This window comes from Diaphorina citri, unplaced genomic scaffold (genome assembly GCF_000475195.1).
Source record: "Diaphorina citri unplaced genomic scaffold, Diaci psyllid genome assembly version 1.1 scaffold2, whole genome shotgun sequence".
In the NCBI taxonomy this organism is placed as follows: domain Eukaryota; kingdom Metazoa; phylum Arthropoda; class Insecta; order Hemiptera; family Psyllidae; genus Diaphorina; species Diaphorina citri.
The window spans coordinates 590,479-616,522 of record NW_007377441.1 but is presented as its reverse complement, the minus strand read 5'-3'; the positions used below and the strand labels follow the sequence as shown (position 1 = coordinate 616,522).

Sequence of the window (26,044 nt, the reverse complement as noted above, 5' to 3'; positions counted from 1 at the left end):
TTTTTTTTGTTTTTTGGCTTTATGGTTTTCTGGACAAAATTTGCACCACCATTTTCGTGTTCCTGGTAAAAAGACCTTTAATTTGATATATAGGTCGACCAGGTTTGGATAAGTCCTTCTATGGGGACAGACAGACCGACAGACCGACAGAGTGACAGACACCGAAGCGAATACAATAGTCCGTCCCTTATACCTTTTTATTACTATTGTAATAATAAAGGAAGGACGGACTAAAAACAGGAAGATGTGTAGGTAGAGGTATCTAGATACTATTTTTCTTTTTAATTAGTGGTGACTCGAAAACTTGTATGCCTATACCTAGTTTGTCATAAAACTTGGCAGGTTGTTTTGGACATGTTGCTAAGTACATAATTAGTAATTAATTCGTTGTCCTTTAGGTTACCATAGGTTAGATAAAAGATTGCTGTGTCTAACTTTTGTTAACTGTACTCAAAAATCGAGGGGTCTCAACGTATCTCCACAGAGCCTTTTTTAACCTCGTCATTTCCAAATACCTATTAGCTAAAATGTGAGTAGAGTGGTAGGTAGGTATTCAACAGTATGAAAATGGAGCTCTGAGCAACATCCACTACTTGAAGATCAGATAAGAGTAGATAAAGTCAGAACCGAGGATTGTTCCTGCATCATTAAAATAAATTTCGGATATTAAAATAAGAACTAATAAAGTTTCACCCAGAGTTAGGGTACTTGGAGTTATGAATTTCGATAACTTAATTGATAGGTTAAGGTACTTCTTCAAAAAAAAAAAAAAAAAAAAAAAAAATTTGAAAAGTTTCTTGCTCAATGTAATAGAGACTATCGTGAAAACTTCAAGATGTTTATGGCCTCATCAAAGATAGTGGAAATACCAAGTCAATCTTTTGTGGAAATTGGAAACATAAAACAAAATAGAAAAGGCTCTAGTTAGAAGAATGAACAATCTGTGTGAGAATAACCCTGTTGGAAATATAGGAATCCCCAAAGGAGGAACTCAGCCCTAACTGCAAGATGAATCTGAAATGTTTCCAAATAAAATGACCTACCTACTTGTGTCGATCTATTTTCATTAGAGAAATCAATGAAGATCAATTTATTTCAGCGTGCCCGCTCATTTTTCAAAGTTCAAAACTTCAAAATGGAATTCGTCATTAGTGATAGGTTGCCGGCCATTACTAATGGGTACTACGAACTAATAATGATAACTGAATGAGTACCTTTAGTGGTAATAATGGGATGAGCCCCTCAAGGCATTCCGCACCCCACATTGATTTGGCAATCGAAATACTACACGGAGAGTAAGTATTTGGAAACACGAAAGGAGTACGTACATAATTATATGTATTAGGTACTCCAAGTCTTTCTGTAGGTTTTAGATAAGGTAACTTCTGGAGTTTTAGATTAACAAAAGAGTTGGGGCAGGATTGAAAATAAAAGATACCTACGAGATTTGGACAACACGGTAACATTCGGTAATACTAATGGATGGAAAATGAGAAGCCTATTCCAAATTCCAAGGCTGAACTAATTAAAACATAATCGGAATTCTTACTCATCTGGAATCCAAGCAGAAGCTACTAGACAACTTCTCATCGTTATAGTTCATGTGTACGCAACACATGTTGCGATAAGATGCTCAATTCAGGCAAACTATATCATGTTTTGACCGATCGAAAGTTAAACAATTTGCCCAATTTATGGATCGGGCAAATTTGCGGTTTTAAATATTTGAGATCTTTGGTTAACCCATTATACAGACTCTCATTAAAAAAATTGGTTTGCTTCTAAAAACAACCATTACGGCGATTTTAGGAAGCATCAGGTTCTCAAATTGCTCTACATTGATACAGAGATGTTCTGCAGGTAGGTAGATAATGATATTCTATAGATAACGTAGCACATATTGATACACATATTAAACTGGTCCAACTTTTAATTCAATGTCATTTTTTATGAAAAATTATCACCGCACATTTCTCTATCTCCTGATGTACCTATAATTGTATATCCTGAAAAAAGATACCTCGGAGACCTTCAAGAGAGAAACGAAAACGAATTCTTCCGAACAATTTCTTTTCCAACAAGGACATGGCTTCATTGGCTTCTCGTCTGAATAAGCTGTCGATTAAGAATTAACAACAACATCACCATTTTCTAGATCAAACATCAACATAAGATTTGTGCCCAGGATCAGAACCTTAGACTCCATAGTCTTACACCTTGCTAGAGTAAACGAAAACATATTGGAAACTATGGAACTACCGTTGTAAGAAGATGTACTCAGAGTACCAACTTGTAACCCGTGTCATAATATTTATTGCTCCTGACAAGCCTGCCAGAGCAAAACTCTAACCGTCGATAGTGTTCGTATGTTGGAAGGCTCTGGCCAAAGTTGGCGACCCATAACTCAAAGATGTGTTTGGCATCAAAGTATCAAAAGCTCGCACGACATCTCGACATGACAATCACTGATTGCTTTCTTTCCCTAACACGATGTTGGGGCGACAGTATCTCTCCTTGGGCTCTTCCAGTGTTCTGTAAACATGAGTGTGATAAAGTATGCTGAGAGTGTGGAGGAATGTTTTGGCTCGTGCTAAGATGAAGTTGGATATCGGAACTTTATGGAATCTGTTGGATACGGGGTGTTGTTGTTGCTGGACCGGGTTGTTGCTAGAAGACCACTTTTTGTGGGACATGGGGGAAACTTGCTTAGTAAAGTCATTCAAAAATGAAACCTAGAGTGTAATAAGTCGGGTTCACAAGCTAAAGCTTATAAGAAAGGAGCCCACCTGTGCGTAATAAAAGGAGAAGCACGTAATTATGTAGAACTCACAGTTTGAAAACAGCGCAATCAACTTCTAGAACCGAAATTCAATTTAGTTCGTTGTCCCATCCGGTAGAGCTTTATTGTCACTAGGTTCCATCGGTTTCTACTGATTTATGAGCTTTTGCTCTCAAACTGATTCGAACTTACTTTTTGTAGTCTCAATCTGAAATCGATGTCTTCATGACTGCTGAGTGCTGGATTTGAGATCTGAGAAGAATACCTAGTCTTATTTCCTTTAAATCTTGTACCCAAGAGGATATAAATCACAAAATTCTATTAAAAATCGATATATTATATTGGAAGTTTGTCTAATAATTTTGATGGAGTGTGTATATGCACAAATGCACATTCCAGTGAAAACAAAAATCTATACCAAGTTTGAAACAAAGTCCAACCAATTAAAAGAACACAGGTACCAAGACAGTGATATCATAGCAGTTGAAATGATAGAGTCTCTGAAACAGCAGCATATTAAATGTTCGAAATTGAATTAACTTCGGACATAGGGTCAAAGCAGAATACAGAAGTGTTATTTCAAATTGATAGAGGTGTAGAATTAGATTTACGAGGATCGAAAAACATGAAGATTTCTAATAATATCATAGCAGTTGAAATGATAGTCTCTGAAACAGCAGCATATTAAATGTTCGAAATTGAATTAACTTCGGACATAGGTTCAAAGCAGAATACAGAAGTGTTATTTCAAATTGATAGAGGTGTAGAATTAGATTTACGAGGATCGAAAAACATGAAGATTTCTAATAGGTATAAAATAAAGGTTCTATCGTAAACCTAGCATGCACATTCAGAAGTTGTTAAAACTGTAGGGAAGCTCGACTTGAAATATCTAGAGCTGCTGAGAAGTTGGAACAACAATTTTCTCATGAATGAGGGATAAAATAAACACGATATTTCTTCAATAAAATATATTTATTTATTTTAAAGAAGAGGTAAGTAAGTTGGTGAAGGTGGATGATCTGTTGCTTTCGAATAATTTAAATTCTGATTCCCCACGTCGTCACTGAATAGGAGCAATTAATATCATCATTAATCGATAACTTACTAATATTTAACGTTATATCTTGGGATAAAATCTTCCCTGAAAAATTCACCCTTTGAGGCACAATCCAAGTGGTGAACTTACATTACTTTTATTCCCATCAGGTGAACATACTTCATCCACAACACAGGTACTTTATCCACATTCTCGTTAATGGCTTCAAAATCGAATGGGTTAAGAATTCCACGTAACTTGGTGAAGGTGGATTATCTGTTGCTTTCGAATAATTTAAATTCTGATCCCCACGTGGTCACTGAATAGGAGCAATTAATATCATCATTAATCGATAACTTACTAATATTTAACGTTATAACTTTGGATGAAATCTTCCCTGAAAAATTCACCCTTTGAGGCACAATCCAAGTGGTGAACTTACATTACTTTTATTCACATCAGGTGAACATACTTCATCCACAACACAGGTACTTTATCCACATTCTCGTTAATGGCTTCAAAATCGAATGAGTTAAGAATTCCAAATTTGAAGGCCAGGGTATTGGATGTTCGCCGATTTCAGATGTGAAAAGAAATTCCTCTCGTGATACGGACCATCTATCGTGATAGCCAACTAGCAACCCAGGCATTATAATCAAATTTACTGCCAGAAGCTCTGAAGTGATTTGTTTTCTATCCGAAGTTTATGATATATGGCTGTAGAAATATGCTCCATGTTATATTTTATTAGATCGATATGTAAGTCTTTACGTTTTACATTAAGAAGTCTATCAAAATTTGCATATGTATCTACTTAGGCACTCTGCATCATTTTCTTTGGTGAACTTGTTAAAAGTTGAGATGGTTTGTGTTGTAGAAGGAAATTTAATAGGTTTAACGTTAAGCTGAGATGATGTGCTACGTCATATTTCAGTATTTATACCTGAGGATGCAAAAGTACAAGCAATACCTACAAGTAAATTTTTCCTCCAGTATTTTTAACATGGGTAGTTTTAAGTTTTTGAGGATGATTTTTCAAAACTAATATTTGTTCCCAATTACGTAAATGGACATTCCTTTCTAGTTTTCTACTATTTTCTATTGTTATTTACGTTAATTTTATCCATGTGTTGATAGGTCTTTGGTTTCACTGACCTATAGGTTTCAAATACTTTCGTCTTCGAGGACAAGCTTAGAGCTTGGATTCTATAGATAGCTACCAATTTATCTAAATCAGATGTGTCTAATGTTTTGACACCTTGGATAGATATTGAGTACCAGTGGCAACATGGAGGCATGTACATCCAAGAGTGTTAACTGAGTTAATAGACCTGCGATCTGGGTAGCTCCAATACTTTATGATTATTGAAAAGATGTAATCTTGCAATAGAACAAATTATCTGCATGTTAGAAAAAAAGAGAACCTTGCACAAAATTAAATTGCAAATTCATAAATTTCGTTTCATTTCAGAAAAAATGGTGTAATTATATTTATTTCTGTTGGTAACTCGCACCTCACCTAGAGAAGTGTAATTTCTGAACATGTTCTTTGAATGTATGGAATAAATAGGAGTATACATAGAAACCTATTTATTTTGGCTACTAGTTGCTACTGTGATTTTTTACCACAATAACTTTCAATGGGGGAAAACTGATTTTTTGCCAAAGGAGACCTCAATAATCCAAATTGCAGAAAAAATAGTGGCGTACATTACCTGATCAATATTCTACAAGGTGAAAATTTATTGGTGGAGATGCCAAACGAGCAAAATGAGAATGTGTTAGTGGAGACGCCAATTTTACAAAAGTTGACACCATCATTGCATTATTTGTTTTGATACATGCATGACATTTTTCTTTATTCCTAAAGTTTCAAATTTTCTGATCTGTTACAGGTAAGAAATGAACTTCGACAGTTAACAAGATTGAGCTACTTTATCACTGTCTTCAAATGCCTGATTGGATTTATAGGTAAGTCCATTTCACCAACGTTTTGTGCTAAACTCCTGGACAGCTCTCAGATTTAATTTCTAAATCCTGGAAACTTTTCGGTGTGGGTCTTGGTGTTTTACCGTCGTATGTATGAAATCTAAAGATAAACTTAAGTTTAACTTAAGACGAACAATGTTGCCAATTTCATGTCATTTTTTGAGATAACTGGCTAGATTTCATGAAATTTGGCAAGATTTTCATTTCAAGTTAAACTTAAGTTTATCTTTAGATTTCATACATACGACGGTTAGTCTTTCATGAAACTTTGTACTATCGTGCCAATAATGAGAGCGTGCGGCTTTAAATTTCAACTACCTGCTCTACAATACATACCAACTTTATTTTCGGTGGTTCAGGTACCTAAATAGGTATTTCAAACAAAAAGTGTGCATGTCTTTTTTCTACCGCTGTAGAACTCTTGTTTTGGAGTTTATTTCATGTCCGAAATTACTTTGAAGTACCTACATATTTTTTCGGTGTTTTTTGCTTCACTGGAACTTCCATTATACCTATGAATGGTACTTTCGTACCGATAATAGCATCAAACTGCTCATTATTGTAAAATACTCACGGAATTTAACATTTTTAAAAACAAATTAGAGCAACGTTTCTAAAACTTGTTTTGTTAAATCTTTAGAGGGATTGATCTTTTTGTGTTTTGAATGTGTCACTTGTGTCTCTCCGTTCACAAGTATACTTGTGATTGTGACCTGGGCCCTATTTTTCCAAAACTTAGGCCGGCCACTCACGGTCCGACGGTCTGGCAGACCGACAATCGGAGGATGAGTGGACGGCCTTAGAATCTCTCAATCATCGGCTACTCGTTACTATTTATCTTCCGAGACCGAAACTTATCTGGACGGATAAGGTAATAAGGAAAGGGACTTTATTTTTCATAAAAAAAAGAAACATCTCCAGAAAACACACTAGGGAACCCCTGCTCCATCTTCCAAGTTCAAACTTCTGGCCTTGTACCGGGTCCCTCGCAGCCTCAGGGACACTGCCCGTATAATCGCTATTTGGACCTTAGTTTTTATCCACCCTGATAACTGGCTGATGCACTTATTCTATTTTACACTTAGTGTTGAGGCTATTCTTTTCAGGAAGGATGTGAACTCAAGAAAAACTAAAACTCAACTTGTATAAAATATCCCCTTGCTTGTACGTAAGTTTATTTTTTTTTTTTTTAAGAGGTTTGACAGAGGGAACTGTAACTGCTATGGTCTTATCGTCCCGAAATCGAAGAGAGAAGGAAGACAGAAATAAAATGGTTGATAAAAATAGAAATGAAATGATTGATCCAAATAGATAAAGAAATAGAAGTCGGCCTGCGGTCAAGTTGACTTAGTGGGTAGATTCATACATTGGTACAAGCTTAACTTCTTTTTTTTTCAAGAGGTTTGACAGAGGGAACTGTAACTGCTATGGTCTTATCGTCCCGAAATCGAAGAGAGGAGGAAGACAGGATAGGAACTTTTGAAAGACTCAAAAAGAGGTCGCATTTCTCAGGACTTTAAAATTAGCTAAAACTTTAATGAGATTCGATAAATTATTAATTTATCAAGTTTCCATTTATTTTTTGATCAACAAAATTCTCAGAACATACATTTTTTTTATAAATGGTATACCCACCCGTATAAGCAGAGCTTGTGCCACGGATGGGGAAAAATTGGAACAAACCAACAAACATGTTTATGGAAAGTGTTTATGTTTATGTTGCACTTACCAGTTCTGCCTAAGAACAGTCTCTCTGCAACATTTGCAGTGGCGGATATAGGACATGTGCTGTCCTCGTCTGATTGGTTGAAACTCACCAGTGGCTGTTTTTGCCCCGTCATGTAGTCCAATAAGAACCACGAGTCTACTTTCCTTCCTGGTAACAAATCAATGAGGAAAAAAAAATGTTGGTATAGAATTACTTAAAAAGAAAAAAAAATAGTTTAAGAAAAAGAAAGAAAAAAATGCAACTCGGCCCCGCTTTTGCATTACTTCAAAGCACATTATTTTACATCCATGCCTATCCAAGAACGGAAAAGGTGGTTGGAAAATTTCTGCCCTGGCCGAGATTCGAATAAAGCACCTCCGCGAAAGAAAAGGCAAATTTGTAGGTATATGCTAGAACTTTGGTTCTGAATTCTAGCTTTATACTAAACAGAAGGTTCGTTCTCGGAACGGCTGGCTTTTTCCTAACAGCTAGCGATAAGGAGAACATCCTTATCGCTTTCATTTCGGGACGATGATTGATAGAGAGAAGGGGGAAAAAAAACTTACCTGTATACATAATGCCGTCAGTACTTCTACATGGTGAAGATGCAACCAGTTGCTGAATGGAAAACGGCAACTTCTTGAGTGAGTTCCGCTTAAGTTTAATACACTACCAACTACTAACAAGGGAAACCCTGCTTGATACCTGACTCATTGTGATCAATTTCGCGGTTCTTTTCCGTACGAAGCTTCGAGTTCATAAGTTGTGCATAATTTGAGTTGAGAACCGCTGACAGAACACACACATCTCATCTCGTGGCCATTAAAATTAGTTAAAAATGACATAGCTGCTGGCTGCACAGGTTTAAGTAATAACTTAACTTTTAACTCAATACCCATCATAATTACATATATGCTAAAGATGTGTTTCATAGCGGAGATAATTTGGAGATGCCAAGAGGATCTCCATGATTTCTTCAACCGTTACTGGGATGTCTTAAAAATGGGGTGTTGAAGTTTGAGGTCCTCTTGTTCGAAGATCTACAAAAAGATCTGGAACAGTGTTTCTGATGATGGGTTTCGCTTTCGATTTTCGATCTCGTTTAAATCAGAAGGAAAAACTGAACATCAAACATTTCAAAACGCCCAACGTTGTTTCAGCCCATAGTCTTTTTGAAAAGTTTCTTGCTCAATGTAATAGAGACTATCGTGAAAACTTCAAGATGTTTATGGCCTCATCAAAGATAGTGGAAATAACAAGTCAATCTTTTGTGGAAACTGAAAACAAAATAGAAAAGGCTCTAGAGAAGAATAAGAAATTTGTCTGGATCATTATCCTGTTAGAAATATTGGAATCCTCAAAGGACAACTTCCTCAATCCTCAAAGCCCTAACTTCCAGATGAATCTGAAATGTTTCCAAATAAAATGACCTACCTACTTGTGTCGATTTATTTTCATTAGAGAAATCAATGAAGATCAATTTATTTCAGCATGCCCGCTCATTTTTCAAAGTTCAAAACTTCAAAATGGAATTCGTCATTAGTGATAGGTTGCCGGCCATTACTAATGGGTACTAGGAACTAATAATGATAGGTGAATGAGTACCTTTAGCGGTAATAATGGGATGAGCCCCTCAAGGCATTCCGCACCCCACATTGATTTGGCAATCGAAATACTACACAGAGAGTAAGTATTTGGAAACACGAAAGGAGTATGTATGTACATATATGTATTAGGTACTCCAAGTCTTTCTGTAGGTTTTAGATAAGGTAACTTCTGGAGTTTCAGATTAACAAAAGAGTTGGGGCAGGATTGAAAATAAAAGATACCTACGAGATTTGGACAACATGGTAACATTCGTTAATACTAATGGATGGAAAATGAGAAGCCTACTCCAAATTCCAAGGCTGAACTAATTAAAACATAATCGGAATTCTTACTCATCTGGAATCCAAGCAGAAGCTACTAGATAACTTCTCATCGTTATAGTTATAGTTCATGTGTACGCAACACATGTTGCGATAAGATGCTCAATGTAGGCAAACTATATTAGGTTTTGACCGATCGAAAGTTAAACAATTTGCCCAATTTATGGATCGGGCAAATTTGCGGTTTTAAATATTTGAGATCTTTGGTTAACCCATTATACAGACTATCATTAAAAAAATTGGTTTGATTCTAAAAACAACCATTACGGCGATTTTAGGAAGCATCAGGTTCTCAAATTGCTCTACTTTGATACAGAGATGTTCTGCAGGTAGGTAGATAATGATATTCTATAGATAACGTAGCACATATTGATACACATATTAAACTGGTCCAAGATGTTCTTATTAATGATGGGTAAAGTACAAGAATATGAAAACAATTTTAAAGTGTAACAGCTTTGTATCTTGGGCTGATCTGACGTCATAAGAGACTGGTCTGGTTATTTTTGATTATTACCTAATCCCATATTTTATATCGATTGATATCATAACAAGAGCAATTTTTTTGGTTTGTACTTTTAACTCTCACTTCTTTATTGGTCTTCCATGTACATTTAGGTTTCATATGTTTTTTCCTCTAAATTTCGTGATTAGAAATGTTCCTGAGCTACCATTTCTGATTTTTCCTGGTTTCGCTCTGAATACTACCTCATATAGCTCTTATTAGATACAAATTTACCATCATCTACATCAGGTTTTACATATTAGTCCACAGTTCTATTATTGGCACTGCTCTTTATTTGTTTCATCAACACTTTCTTCTTATACTGGTCGTAGTGGTCTTCCAGATGTCTGAGACTCCAAGTCCATCAGTTCAACACTTTCCATATCAATATTGGATCTTCCCACTCTTCTAAGCTTATCGTAGCTTCTCTAGCAAACTAGAGTTTAGATTAATTAACCATAAGTACGAAACTGTAACTTCTAAACTAAATCCTCTTTCCAACTATAGGTTCATGGGAGTCATAGTAGTGATATGAAAAACAAGTTTATCATATTATATTTTACCTACCACTTGACCCTGCCACTAGAAATAATAATAAAAACATCAGATAACTAACCTGATTCTGAACCTTTATTTTGAGCTAAAAATCAAGTAATTAAATAGCTCGTTAAACGTAACAAACAAACAAATAACTAACCTGATCAGTCAATCTGAAAATATCTCAATGTACTTAGGTATGTTGACAGCATTATGATATTTGTTTCATTCATGCTCTCCTCCTGAATTCTAAATTTGTCACAATAAAATTCCAGTTTTTTGCAATAATGTTGAGTGCAATAACCCTTGAGAGTTTATCTTGGGAACAGTAAAATATTGTCGGTATCATTTGTTAGGTAAGTGAACTTACACATACTGAGGTGTGATATTGATATGTACATATGTAGGCACATACATCAAGTGTTCATTATATACATACTGCAAATATTTTGTTTTATTATCTGTTTCCTGTAGGTATTGTAAAATAACCCATAAATCTTCTTGTGTACCTGTATGGGCGTAGACCAGCGTAGTCTGGATGGGGGACTTTAAACAGGAAATATACCAGCCTGAATTTCCCTTGCTAAAGAAATAGCAAAGATTGAGTGTGAAGGGCATCCATTCGTAAAAATTGTGTTAGGGCTGATTGAGAGGCTTACGAAAATCTCCGACCCCTTCTGTACACGGGAGTACCTGTATGCAATTTGCAGTGAAGTAGATACATAGGTACCTAAAAATCCTAAAATAAATATATGATTTAGGTATTGTTATATTGATAGCCACCCACTTATACTCATACTCAGTTAATAGCTGGGATCACAATCTTTAAGTTTAATTGATTGCTGATTGGTTAATTTTTAATCAAAATTTTAAAATTAACCCATCAATCAGAAAAATGACATAATTTTTACAAAGCTCAAATAGCCAATCTTAAGCCCCAATTGAGCTTTGCTCAAAATGTATGAAAATAAAAAAAATGATCAGGTCCAAGAGCAAGATTTGATATCAGGAAACAATATTCAAAAGGAAATCAGAATTCTACTTATTTTTTGTATGCAGCTGTTTGGTAGAGGGAACAACGGAGATGTTACTTACTGCCAGGGCCATTTGAAGCCTAGAAGACTTTTTGCCTCACCAAACTGTTCTGTTTTGTGCTTCTTCTTCCGTGATGTTGACTCTTTCCAGGTCCTAGGTCAACATCACGGAACTATAAGACCAGCGGAGGTCTCACTATCAGATACACCTGATCAGGTCTGCCTGATAGTGTGTGTGCTCATCAGGTATTAGGCATACCTTGAAGTAAGAGATGCTACGTTATGTACATTTAAGTATATCCTCAGGTGACAGTTTAAAAAAAGCAACTCTTCCACCTTTACCTGATCTAACCTTTTCTTAATTACTTCAAAAAGAAGCAAGAAACCTTTGTGACTTTGTGAAAATTCTATATTGTTGGAATTTTCAAATTCCCAATAGGTTAAGGTGGGGTATTTCCTTTTGGAAACCTGACCACTGGAAAATTCTCCAGTGTGGTCAATTCTCCAGTGCTGGTTTCCCAAAGGGAAAATACCTACACTTTGTCTCTTGTCCCCCCCCCCCCCAACTGTGTATTTTGAATCAATGAAGATAGGTATCAAGTACCTACTTACATAGATATATTAATAAATGTTGTAACTCTGTGACGAATAACGTAAGAGGAGTGTCTGACTGAATCATGGTAAACTGGTTTCGTACTTTTTTTCATCCTGAAGTCATGAGCAGAAGGTTAAATCGTTGTGTAAGTAAAACCTGTCAAAACTATACAGTACCTATATTGTAGTGTCTTGGGGATATCTAAATCTCAACATAATCAGCAAATTAAGTGGAGATAAAATGTTGGTAATAAACCTAAAACAACATCATTGCAGCAACCTTTAACTGCAGGAGTAGGTTACTACTATTATTGTGGTCAAATTCTCAAATTATTTTGAGGATTAAGTTCAATACTCAGCTGAGATTGAACCCGCGCCCTCCTGTTTACCAGGCGAGCGTCTTGACTCCTACACCACCGATAAAATAAAAGTATCTATACAAAAGGGTCCTACCTACCCCCTCTAAGCAAAATTTCCCGAGTTCCCTTATCACTTATATTGACATGAAATGTATACCCTCAAAATAGGATGTAATTTGACCCAAGTGCTCGTCAGTTTGATTAGTAAGGTGTGGCAGACACCTCAATACCTACTCACTACTTACCTACTCAATACCTACCTACTCACTATACTTAGTAGTTCAATGAACTTAGGAAATTGGAAGTTCGTAAGCACCCGGTCGCGTGTTCGATTTCCGCCAGGGGCGGATTTTATCCTAAACAGATGAGGTTCGTTCTCGAAAGAGCTGGCTTTCTCCTATCCTGTCTTCCTCTCTTCGCTTTTGGAATGATAAGATCTTATCAACTTATCAGTTGGAGTTCTCTCTATAAAACCTCCTAGAAAAAAACCTTCGAGGTTAAAACTTGGAACTTACTTCGTTCATTCAATTAAGTTAAATTTTTAGCCCGTCCTTCCTATATTAAATTACAATAGTAATAATAAAAGCTATAAGGGACGGGCTATTTATTGTATTCGCTTCGGTGTCGTCTGTCTGTCCCCATAGAAGGACTTATCCAAACCTGGTCGACCTATATATCAAATTAAAGGTCTTTTTACCAGGAACACGATAGTGTGTGTGTCCATCAAGTATCAAAGGTAGACCTGACAGACGGACCTGATCAGGTGCACCTGTCAGTTCTATCTGATAGTAAGTGGCTGGTCGTAGTGAAGCTTGGCCTAGACTTTCCGCTTTGGTTACCCTAAAATAAAAAGCATTTCACTTTTAATTTACTGATAATACCATTCCAACGTATACGACTACGTACTCTGTTCAGAACTTTCCAGAAATACGTCATCGGTAATTCTAGTTTTTATCAGAACGAGGAAACCTCGCGTGAACGCTGGTAGAATTTTCCGAAGTAGAATTTTCCTCATAACACAGTCAGGTAGACTGCGAACCATGGTTCATGGTGCACACGCACGTACAAACTACAACTTGTATCTATTTATTTACTTATTTCTTTAATCTTTATACATATTATGTACATATTTGTAAAACTTGTACTTATTTAGGTATATAAGTATTTATTTATACATACTTATAGAACTTGTACTTGGCCCAGACGTAGGTAGTAGGACTTGATCTCTAGCAACTGGTTAGACTGCTAGAAGAATCGAATGAATCAAATCACGAATTGAGCGCGAAACACACACTGATCTTATAACTATGTACTCGTACCCATTGACCAAATGTTATCATTGCCAGCCTAGTTAGCTTAGTTGCTAGTGCGTCTGCCTTGTAAGCGTTAGGCCGCGGGTTCAATTCCCGCCCGGGGCGGATTTTATCCCGACGGGATAATGTTCGTTCTCGGAACGGCTGGCTTTCTCCTATCCTGTCTTCCTTCTCTCTTCGATTTCGGGACGATAAGACCATAGCACCTAATTATTGTATAAAATATCCCCTCGCTTGTACGTAAATTTGATACACTACCAACTACTAACAAAGGAAACCCTGCTTGATACCTGACTCAATGTGATCAATTTCGCGGTTCTTTTCCGTATGAAGCTTCGAGTTCATAAGTTGTGCATCATTTGAGTTGAGAACCGCTGACAGAACACACACATCTCATCTCGTGGCCTTTAAAATTAGTTAAAAATGACATATATGTAGCTGTTGGCTGCACAGGTTTAAGTAATAACTTAACTTTTAACTCAATACCCATCATAATTATATGCTAAAGATGTGTTTCATAGCGGAGATAATTTGGAGATGCCAAGAGGATCTTCATGATTTCTTCAACCGTTACTGGCATGTCTTAAAAATGGGGTGTTGAAGTTTGAGGTCCTCTTGTTCGAAGATCTACAAAAAGATCCGGACACAGTGTTTCTGATGATGGGTTTCGCTTTCGATTTTCGACCTCGTTTAAATCAGAAGGAAAAACATTTCAAAACGCCCAACGTTGTTTCAGCCTATAGTCTTTTTGAAAAGTTTCTTGCTCAATGTAATAGAGACTATCGTGAAAACTTCAAGATGTTTATGGCCTCATCAAAGATAGTGGAGTTATCATTATCACGCACTCTTCTGTATTGACTATTCAGTTACTATGAATGTGCTGGTAGCTATTAAACATTCACAAAATTTGTAGTGTGTTTCAATCGATCACTTGAGTTCAGCCATGTTGCTTGTACGTCTTTTTCTGCCAGTTACCTATGTCTCGGTGTGCTCTAAGGCAGACTAATAAAAAGTGACAGTGATTTTGATAAAAATAGACCTACAGTTGCAGATTGCAAAAACTTCAAGATGATTGATTCAATTGACAGGAAACAAAACATTAAAAATAAAATTACAATAAAAATTGAATGATTGAATGACCAAATACACTTAATGCATGTTTGTATGATTTTTTGTAACTTTCTTCCTCAATAAATAAAAAATATTTCAATCGAAAAATCTGTTATCACTACTTATCACCTGTCAACTTATCAGTTATCTCAATAAAATCTGCACATTTGGCAACATCGAAGATAATTAAGCTTAATAGTCTTAATACTTACCTCTGAAGAACAAACGAACAAACCTCAGTAGTGTAGTCTCTAGCTCGGTGGACGGTGGATCTGGAGGTTGTTGGTTCGAGTCCAAGTCAAGTCATATAATTTAGGACAGTGAATTAATAGAGGAATAACAACCATTTGTGACTAGCAATAGATTTACTTGTATGCTTAACACAGTTGAAAATTCCTTATACCTACTGGGGTACTACTTGCTCTAAAATCCATAACTTTTTTAACTTTTCCTATAAAATTGAGTCGTAAAGACTATCACGCAAGACTCCATTAAATAGGTAAATTAAAACTATAATTTATTAACAAATAATAATTAGACCAAGTATAATTTTCAATATTATATAAGACCTATAGGAGTACTACTTGCTCTAAAATCTATAACTTTTTTTACCTTTTCCTATAAAATCGAGTCGTGAAGACTATCACGCAAGACTCCCTTAAATAGGTAAATTAAACCTCTAATTTATTAACAAATAATGATTAAAACAAGTATAATTTTTAATATTATATAAGTATATTTATCCATTTTCCAATGTTAATTAAGAAATTAAGTCTTCTCACATCTTACAAGACTTACCTATGTACGTACATTGGCAACATGCAACATTCAGACAATTAGACGTATTCTTAGCCAGCCTAGTTAGCTTGGTTGGTAGCGCGTCTGCCTTATGAGCGCTAGGCCGCTAGGTCGTGGGTTCGATTCCCGTCCGGGGCGGATTTTATCCCGAAGGAATAAGGATAAGTTTCGTTCTCGGAATGGCTGGCTTTCTCCTGTCCTGTCTTCCTTCTCTCTTCGATTTCGGGACGATAAGACCTTAGCTATTCTTGTTTTCGGTCGTAGTGGTCTTCCAGATGTGTGAGACTCCAAGTCCATCAGTTCAACACTTTCCATATCAATATTGGATCTTCCCACTCTTCTAGCTTATCGTAGCTTCTCTAGCAAACTAGAGTTTAGATTAATTAATCATACGTACGGAACTGTAACTTCTAAATCCTCTTTCCAACTATAGGTTCATGGGAGTCATAGTAGTGATATGAAAAACAAGTTTATCATATTATATTTTACCTACCACTTCTATTTTATGAAAGCAATTCAATTTAAAGTAGACGAGATAAAATAGAGATGCAGCATCCTATTCAGTTTTTTATTTGGAATGTTTCATCTTCATCCAAAAGAGCAGGAGTGGATTAGCCTGGGATACAGATACGTGGATTGCTCAAGATGGTATTCAGCAGATGTTATACCTGTGATGTGTATCAGATCCCAGTAAAACACGCAATTACCTATGTAGATAGATATTGAATCATTTTGTCAGTCAAGAGTAAATTCAGGGAGATACTGACATTCCTATCGAGGATCGAGTGATAGAAAAGCATATTTTTTAGGGTAGTCGTCATGAACATTTATGAAGGTAGGTACATTTAACCAATGTCTTTAAAAATGTACAAGAAGATGACCGGAAAAATTCACAATAGTTGTAAATAAAACTTTTGGGGGGAAAATAAGTACGCCACCGAATGTTTCTCGGCACACTGAAGAATCAGATGGTACTTTTCTCTGCATAGTCAAAACACTATGCCTTAAAGAACTTCTAAACTCCAAAGCTCACGTCCTCGATCCTTTTCCAAGCCTGAGACTCCTGATAATGAAGTCATCTAAATGTCTCCGATATAGTAATTGTAAATTACGTTTACGTCCATGTATATTTAGTTCTTGAATATTGTCAAAGTAATCTAGATACTGTGGTAATGCATCTATGCAAAATTCATTATACTTATAACTTTATCTAGCTATAAGGAATATATTTTATTTACTTCCTGAGCTCATCAAACAACATAATGTTCTCTGTGGTTGGAACATCAAAAGTCAACCGACTGCTCTTTGCTTTCTCCAATATAGATATTGCCTATCCTATCCAGTATAGGAAATATGAATCTTCTTTCTATACCCACCAACGAAACGAAAGGCTCAGCAGTTTTCTTGTAGACTACTGAGAGAAGGGATCGTGCGCCATTAGATGCAGCCTGGGAGACTTACTGTGAGGTTATTGCTGCAAACAGGATCATTTGTCCTGAGCTTGTAAGTTAGATAAATCTTTCAACTTGCAACACGAAGTTTACTAATCATATTTTCCCTGTACGACTTTTAATGAGTCTACTACTGGTCAAAATTATTCTAGTGACCGTAATCAGAGCTGGAAGAACAGACCATCAGCAAGCAAAGGTCTTCTCTCTACTCTCTATCTGTAATAGCGAATCAAGTCTGGAAGATACTGCAATGTCCGAATTATCTTTCACAATTGATCATGGAATTCCTTCATACTCCAATATTGCATTTAGTCATGTAGGCATCTACTTTGGACGGATCAGGTGAGCAAGTGAGACCATAATATTCAATAGAAGATGGGAAAAACTGAGGGTAAGTGAACACAGAATATCGCCTCAATAATCTCTACTAAGAAATGCATGTTTTATGCAAATCCGCTCTTTATGTATGCAGAGATAAAATGATGTGTTTTAGAGAATGAAAGCAATTCAATTTAAAGTAGACGAGATGAAATAGAGATCCGCTGCAGCATCCTATTCAGTTTTTTATTTGGAATGTTTCATCTTCTTCCAAAAGAGCAGGAGTGGATTAGCCTGGGATACAGATACGTGGATTGCTCAAATTGGTATTCAGCAGATGTTATACCTGTGATGTGTATCAGATCCCAGTAAAACACGCAATTACCTATGTAGATAGATTGAATCATTTTGTCAGTCAAGAGTAAATTCAGGGAGACACTGACATTTCTATCGAGGATCGAGTGATAGGAAAGCATATTTTTTAGGGTAGTCGTCATGAACATTTATGAAGGTAGGTACCTACATTTAACCAATGTCTTTAAAAATGTACAAGAAGATGACCGGAAAAATTCACAATAGTTGTAAATAAATTTTTTGGGGGAAAAATAAGTACGCCACCGAATGTTTCTCGGCACACTGAAGAATCAGATTGTACTTTTCTCTGCACAGTCAAAACACTATGCCTTAAAGAACTTCTAAACTCCAAAGCTCACATCCTCGATCCTTTTCCAAGCCTGAGACTCCTGATAATGAAGTCATCTAAATGTCTCTGATATAGTAATTGTAAATTACGTTTACGTCCATGTATATTTAGTTCTTGAATATTGTCAAAGTAATCTAGATACTGTGGTAATGCATCAGAAGATACTTATATTGATCATGGATATAATATGTAAAGTTCCACATAGAAGCTACAGGCAGGAGCATATATTTATATTATGAAGCCATCTACCACGTTATATACCTTGGAATACAACGGTTATACATAGATAAGTAAATCACCACTGTAAAAATAATAATAATAATACCTAATAGGTAATAATAATTAAAAAGAAAAACAGGAAGATGTGTAGGTAGAAGTATCTAGATACTGTTTTTCTTTTTAATTAGTGGTGACTCGAAAACTTGTATGCCTATACCTAGTTTGTCATAAAACTTGGCAAGTACATTGCAAATTGTTTTGGACATAATGCTAAGTACATAATTAGTAATTAATGCGTTGTCCTTTAGGTTACCATAGGTTAGGTAAAAGTTTTCTGTGTCTAAATTTTGTTAACTGTACTCAAAAATCGAGGGGTCTCAACGTATCTTCACAGATCCTTTTTTTAACCTTGTCATTTCCAAATACCTATTAGCTAAAATGTGAGTGCAGTGGTAGGTATTCAACAGTATGAAAATGGAGCTCTGAGCAACATCCACTACTTGAAGATCAGATAAGAGTAGATAAAGTCAGAACCGAGGTTCTTGGTTTGAGTCTTTCATGAAACTTTGTACTATCGTGCCAATAATGAGAGCGTGCGGCTTTAAATTTCAACTACCTGCTCTACAATACATACCAACTTTATTTTCGGTAGTTCAGGTACCTAAATAGGTATTTCAAACAAAAAGTGTGCATGTCTTTTTTCTATCGCTGTAGAACTCTTCTTTTGGAGTTTATTTCATGTCCGAAATTACTTTGAAGTACATATTATTTCGGCGTTTTTTGCTTCACTGGAACTTCCATTATACCTATGAATGGTACTTTCGTACCGATAACAGCATCAATCTGCTCATTATTGTAAAATACTCACGGAATTTAACATTGCAAAAAACAAATTAGAGCAACGTTTCTAAAACTCGTTTTGTTAAATCTTTAGTGGGATTGATCTTTTTGTGTTTTGAATGTGTCACTTGTGTCTCTCCGTTCACAAGTATACTTGTGATTGTGACCTGGGCCCTATTTTTCCAAAACTTAGGCCGGCCACTCACGGTCCAACGGTCTGGCAGACCGACAATCGGAGGATGAGTGGACGGCCTTAGAATCTCTCAATCATTGGCTAAGCCAGCCTAGTTAGCTTAGTTGGTAGTGCGTCTGCCTTGTAAGCGCTAGGCCGCGGGTTCGATTCCCGCCCGGGGCGGATTTCATTATTGAATGGTCTGGATTGAAGTCTGGACAAGTCGAAAGTATCTTTTCATCTGGATTTGTAAAGTCTAGCAACTTACCCATTGGTATTCTATGTCTGAAGCACGGAAAGTTCCTGATTGCCCGGATGATCCTGGTGACAATATTTCAAGTGAGGCAAAATAAATGACATTATTATGTAAATGACTCGGTGCTTTTTCGTAAAGTATAGCCATGTCGATATGAGAAACAAGACATTACGAGAGGTGATGCGTAATGTAGAAGTTACATGTCTAAGTTTCTAAGGTTCCGTCATGGAAGATCCTACTAAAGATCTCCTAAACGCCATGGATCTTGCTGTCTAAGCTATGATTTAAATAACAGTGGAGTAGTATCTATTATAAGGTTGAACTTACTGGTTTGCATGGATAATATTGTTCAGGTGATACTCATTCAAATCCAGTGCACTGCACCGATTTTCAAGTGGCATTCCTCAAGGTTCCCTCTTGGGATCTCCAACATTCTTCCAGTCCGATTCTAATCTTCTGCTTCTCTAAGGACGCTTATCTGATATGCTTTTGTTGTAAGCTAAACGCCATGGATCTTGCTGTCTAAGCTATGATTTAAATATCAGTGGAGTAGTATCTATTATAAGGATGAACTTACTGGTTTGCATGGATAATATTGTTCAGGTGATACTCATTCAAATCCAGCGCACTGCACCGATTTTCAAGTGGCATTCCTCAAGGCTCCCTCTTGGGATCTCCAACATTCTTCCAGTCCGATTCTAATCTTCTGCTTCTCTAAGGACGCTTATCTGATATGCTTTTGTTGTAAGCACAGAGGCACTTGGAGGTGTTAGAATTAACATGTAAAGCTGTGGCTGATACCGGGGCTGTTACGCACGACATGGTTCTTACGACCTGCTTTATCTGCAGCTGAACCAATATCGAAACTTATTACACGTGATATTACAGCCAACGAAATAAATACGCACGAATGTAATTTATGTGGAGTAAAAAAAGAAAAGAAAAATGTAGGAATGTACAGGGTGATGTCGATAGTAGAAGATTTTTTTTTTTTTTTTTTTTTTAAGAGGTTTGACAGATTGGTTTATCTGCAGCTGAACCAATATCGAAACTTATTACACGTGATATTACAGCCAACGAAATAAATACGCACGAACGTAATTTATGTGGAGTAAAAAAAGAAAAGAAAAATGTAGGAATGTACAGGGTGGTGGCGATAGTAGAAGATTTTAAAATTGTAAATAATACAATACGGCAAATAAGTTACCTATATTATCAGAGAGAGATATGTAAATATTTCACAACTTGATCTTGATCCCATTGGTGGTAAAGACCGATCATGGGCCGCGAAAGATTATGTAGATTACTGTTACCCACCTTGGTAGTTATGTATTTAGGTAGATTCCCCATATTCCTCACCAACACCCTTATCTGATGTAGGTACATGAGTTATAAATATTGCTGCACTTACCTATCTTCTTATCATCCTTGGTGGAAGATACTTACATTGATCATGGATATAATATGTAAAGTTCCACATAGAAGCTACAAGTAGGAGCATATATTTATATTATGAAGCCATCTACCACGTTATATACCTTGGAATACAACGGTTATACATAGATAAGTAAATCACCACTGAAGTACGCGACTGTAGAATCTCATGCCTCTGACCTTTGGCCGATCCTTTTGAAACGTGCTTCCCTAACAACCAATAATTATCTCAACTCTGGAGCTATATATTTCTTTATATCGGTTTAATTAAACTTTCTGATCTTTATTAAAGTACTTTTTTATGATACCTCCTACCAACTACACACAACTCGAGCTTCGGTTAAGGTTGTTTTTTAATAAGAATTCATTATTATTATTATATTTCGAAGCATCGCGCGAATGAGTTGAAGAATGTTGATCTTGAGATGCATTGTGCTTACTTGAATTTAAATCATAACATGATCAAGGGAAACGGTCGGTATGCAAAAGTCAAGTGAATGAAACAGACCGTGAAATACCGAGAAGCATGGCAGATGAAATTTTGTTGACAAGAAAATGTGGCAAGACTTCAAGTTTTACTCCACATTTCTTCATTTTTTGGCAAAAAAAACGGTCAGTATGCAAAAGTCAAGTGAATGAAACAGACCGTGAAATAACGAGAAGCATGGCAGATGAAATTTTGTTGACAAGAAAATGTGGCAAGACTTCAAGTTTTACTCCACATTTCTTCATTTTTTGGCAAAAACTGGTCCAAGATGTTCTTATTAATGATGGGTAAAGTACAAGAATATGAAAACAATTTTAAAGTGTAACAGCTTTGTATCTTGGGCTGATCTGACGTCATAAGAGACTGGCCTGGTTATTTTTGATTATTACCTAATCCCATATTTTATATCGATCGATATCATAACAAGAGCAATTTTTTTGGTTTGTACTTTTAACTCTCACTTCTTTATTGGTCTTCCATCTACATTTAGGTTTCGTGTGTTTTTTCCTCTAAATTTCGTAATTAGAAATGTTCCTGAGCTACCATTTCTGATTTTTCCTGGTTTCGCTCTGAATACTACCTCATATAGCTCTTATTAGATCCAAATTTTGCAGTGATCTTCATCAGTAGTTAAATGAAAAATAATATCAGTTCAAATCAATCTCCACTGTATGCACAATTGCACCTAAGAAATCGTGTAAGAATGTTATCAGGGTATCAAACGAATTAATCTGATTATTTTATCACCGATCACATTCTTGTCATATTTAAATCGCAAATGTTCATTCAAAGTAATGTCCAAGTTTGATAAGATCCGCTCCGAACATTCTTCTAAAGCAAATAAATCTAAGAATTCCCAGTGGGCGTTGTTTATGATGTATTAGAAAGAATTAGAATAGATATTTTATTAGAGCTCATCAGAAAGCGGATTATGAGCAATTTTATCTATTTATTATAGTGCAGTATTATGATGTATTTACATGATCGTCTTATTGGGTGTCCGGTGTTTAATATCAACCTACAATCCGAGCATCTGAACAAGAAATTAATAAAAGAAACCCATTCATCAGATTGATAGAATGAGCGCATCTGGATCTGGAGTAATAGAGAAGATCTTTGGATTGGATATTGCAAATTTCTCTATAGCTTCTGCGGAGAACTGAGAACACACCTCAAACTTGCCCTCTACATCCTTACATTTCATTTGTATAAAACATCCGGCGCGAAGTGAAAAATGCAAAAGGACTGCTTGTCTGTGGGAATGTAGATGAAGTCACCATCCCTACACGGTTAACGTATTAGTATGTGTTCAAGATTATCATCAATATCTAAAGGTTAGAAATTTTCTACGAAGTTAATCTTCTCCATCTGTTGCCACACTCTTCGATTTTGCTCAATGATGTACGTTATCATGGACTCCTGCTTGTCTTTGGAAGTAGATTATTGTTTCCTTGGTCAGTTGGCCATCCACTTGGCTTCGTTCCATAATAATTTCCTATTGGTGATACGTGATGAAGTTAATGATATTGTTACTTATTATGTATTGTGAGAAGATTGGTGGAGCGGAAACAAAGTCAGGCTCATCATATTAGTCACTGCAAAATATTTCAAAGGCCAAGGACATTCCACAACAATATTAATAATAATAATAATAATAATAATATCCAAACAAAATATCGACCAAAAGTATGAAATTTTTGGCCTTTTTTCAAATTTTCCCCCCTTTAAGTTTGCTCTTCAGAACGATATTCCAAGATGACCATCAGCCAATCAGTACTCAGATAGAGAGGAACAGATGCATGTGTAAAATTGGCTTACACGTGAATGGAGCACGTAAAATAGCTCTACTATCAATATTCTTATAACTACTTCTAACATGCACTTGGACTTAGTTCCTACCCATCACAGGGTTCATCTTCATTCATCTCAGTGTGCAATCTCGCGAGATAAAATATTCCTAATTATTATTCGCTTCAGCGTACCTAGACAGAGAATCCATTGCATGATGAAAACATTTCATCATTTTGATTACAATATTAAAATCCTACTTGGAATCACCTTATAGATAATGGGCCAATAGCTAATAGCCCAATTAACCAGTTGAAGACCCGGCGAGACCGTCGCTTATGATCGGCTTCCTGTCATTATCGTGCTAATCTTCATTCATTTTCATACTCTCCAATAAAAGCTCCTCTTTATGACGAGGCTCGTAATTGATATCCAAAAGAGAAGATTTCTTATAATGGAAATATGGAGAAGATGAAGCAAGTAGGTTTTGCGTAGAACAAATCTCGAGCAGTGATCTTCATCAGTAGTTAAATGAAAAATAATATCAGTTCAAATCAATCTCCACTGTATGCACAATTGCACCTAGGAAATCATGTAAGAATGTTATCAGGGTATCAAACGAATTAATCTGATTATTTATCACCGATCACATTCTTGTCATATTTAAATCGCAAATGCTCATTCAAAGTAATGTCCAAGTTTGATAAGATCCGCTCCGAACATTCTTCTAAAGCAAATAAATCTAAGAATTCCCAGTGGGCGTTGTTTATGATGTATTAGAAAGAATTAGAATAGATATTTTATTAGAGCTCATCAGAAAGCGGATTATGAGCAAGTTTTATCTATTTATTATAGTGCAGTATTATGATGTATTTACATGATCGTCTTATTGGGTGTCCGGTGTTTAATATCAACCTACAATCCGAGCATCTGAAGAAGAAATTAATAAAAGAAACCCATTCATGAGATTGACAGAATGAGCGCATCTGGATCTGGACTAATAGAGAAGATCTTGAAATTGGATATTGCAAATTTCTCTATAGCTTCCGCGGAGAACTGAGAGCACACCTCAAACTTGCCTTCTACATCCTTACATTTCATTTGTATAAATTTATAAAAGATCCGGCGCGAAGTGAAAAATGCAAAAGGACTGCTTGTCTGTGGGAATGTAGATGAAGTCACCATCCCTACACTGTTAACGTATTAGTATGTGTTCAAAATTAAGGTTAGAAATTTTCTACGAAGTTAATCTTCTCCATCTCTTGCCACACTCCTCGATTTTGCTGAATGATGTACGTTTCATGGACTCCTGCTTGTCTTTGGAAGTAGATTATTGTTTCCTTGGTCAGTTGGCCATCCACTTGGCTTCGTTCCATAATAATTTCCTATTGGTGATACGTGATGAAGTTAATGATATTGTTACTTATTATGTATTGTGAGAAGATTGGTGGAGCGGAAACAAAGTCAGGCTCATCATATTAGTCACTGCAAAATATTTCAAAGGCCAAGGACATTCCACAACAATATTAATAATAATAATAATAATAATAATATCCAAACAAAATATCGACCAAAAGTATGAAATTTTTGGCCTTTTTTCAAATTTTCCCCCCTTTAAGTTTGCTCTTCAGAACGATATTCCAAGATGACCATCAGCCAATCAGTACTCAGATAGAGAGGAACAGATGCATGTGTAAAATTGGCTTACACGTGAATGGAGCACGTAAAATAGCTCTACTATCAATATTCTTATAACTACTTCTAACATGCACTTGGACTTAGTTCCTACCCATCACAGGGTTCATCTTCATTCATCTCAGTGTGCAATCTCGCGAGATAAAATATTCCTAATTATTATTCGCTTCAGCGTACCTAGACAGAGAATCCATTGCATGATGAAAACATTTCATCATTTTGATTACAATATTAAAATCCTACTTGGAATCACCTTATAGATAATGGGCCAATAGCTAATAGCCCAATTAACCAGTTGAAGACCCGGCGAGACCGTCGCTTATGATCGGCTTCCTGTCATTATCGTGCTAATCTTCATTCATTTTCATACTCTCCAATAAAAGCTCCTCTTTATGACGAGGCTCGTAATTGATATCCAAAAGAGAAGATTTCTTATAATGGAAATATGGAGAAGATGAAGCAAGTAGGTTTTGCGTAGAACAAATCTCGAATTCGTGACTGAGTTTTAAATGGTAGACTTTATTAAAAGTAGTAAGGAAGGCATAAGATATGGAGATGGACTTGGGCGGTGAAACAATTCTGGATGAACCAATTTCATACACATGGAAATACTGAAAAACATAGGAACCTAATACGATTAAAATGGTTGATCCCATGATTCTGATAGAAGGCATTATTGAGATATTCTTTGAGAACCCTTGGATTGGTAGCTATGATACTTGGGTCGCGTATGGAGACGGTGGGTAATTTGACACGTTCAGTGTTCAGTGGCACTAGAACACACAACAAGAATACCTCAGTCAGTTATAGTATTATGGATATATTGGATATGGCACAGGCAGGAGGCAGGTCCAGAAGTCAAGGATGTCCGATCTGGATATTTTCTAATTAAGTACAAATCACGCTAACACTCTGATGTTCATTAGAGGAGAATGATAATATAAACAAGAAGGGAGAAATTATTGAATACATGACTGTGCTTGTGTCT

The 26,044-nt window shown here is 36.1% G+C and overlaps 1 protein-coding gene and 1 long non-coding RNA gene across 2 annotated transcripts in view; one reads left to right on the top strand and one right to left on the bottom strand.

Annotated features, from left to right (window-relative positions):
- Positions 1-26,044, top strand: part of LOC103508921 (MDS1 and EVI1 complex locus protein EVI1-A) — a 166,368-nt gene that overhangs the window by 33,519 nt on the left and 106,805 nt on the right. The window lies entirely within an intron of this gene.
- On the bottom strand, positions 7,576-8,171 carry LOC113468458. Its single transcript, XR_003392211.1, has 2 exons — positions 8,082-8,171; positions 7,576-7,683 (listed from the first exon to the last, which is right to left on the bottom strand). It is a non-coding gene; the product is annotated as an uncharacterized LOC113468458 (long non-coding RNA).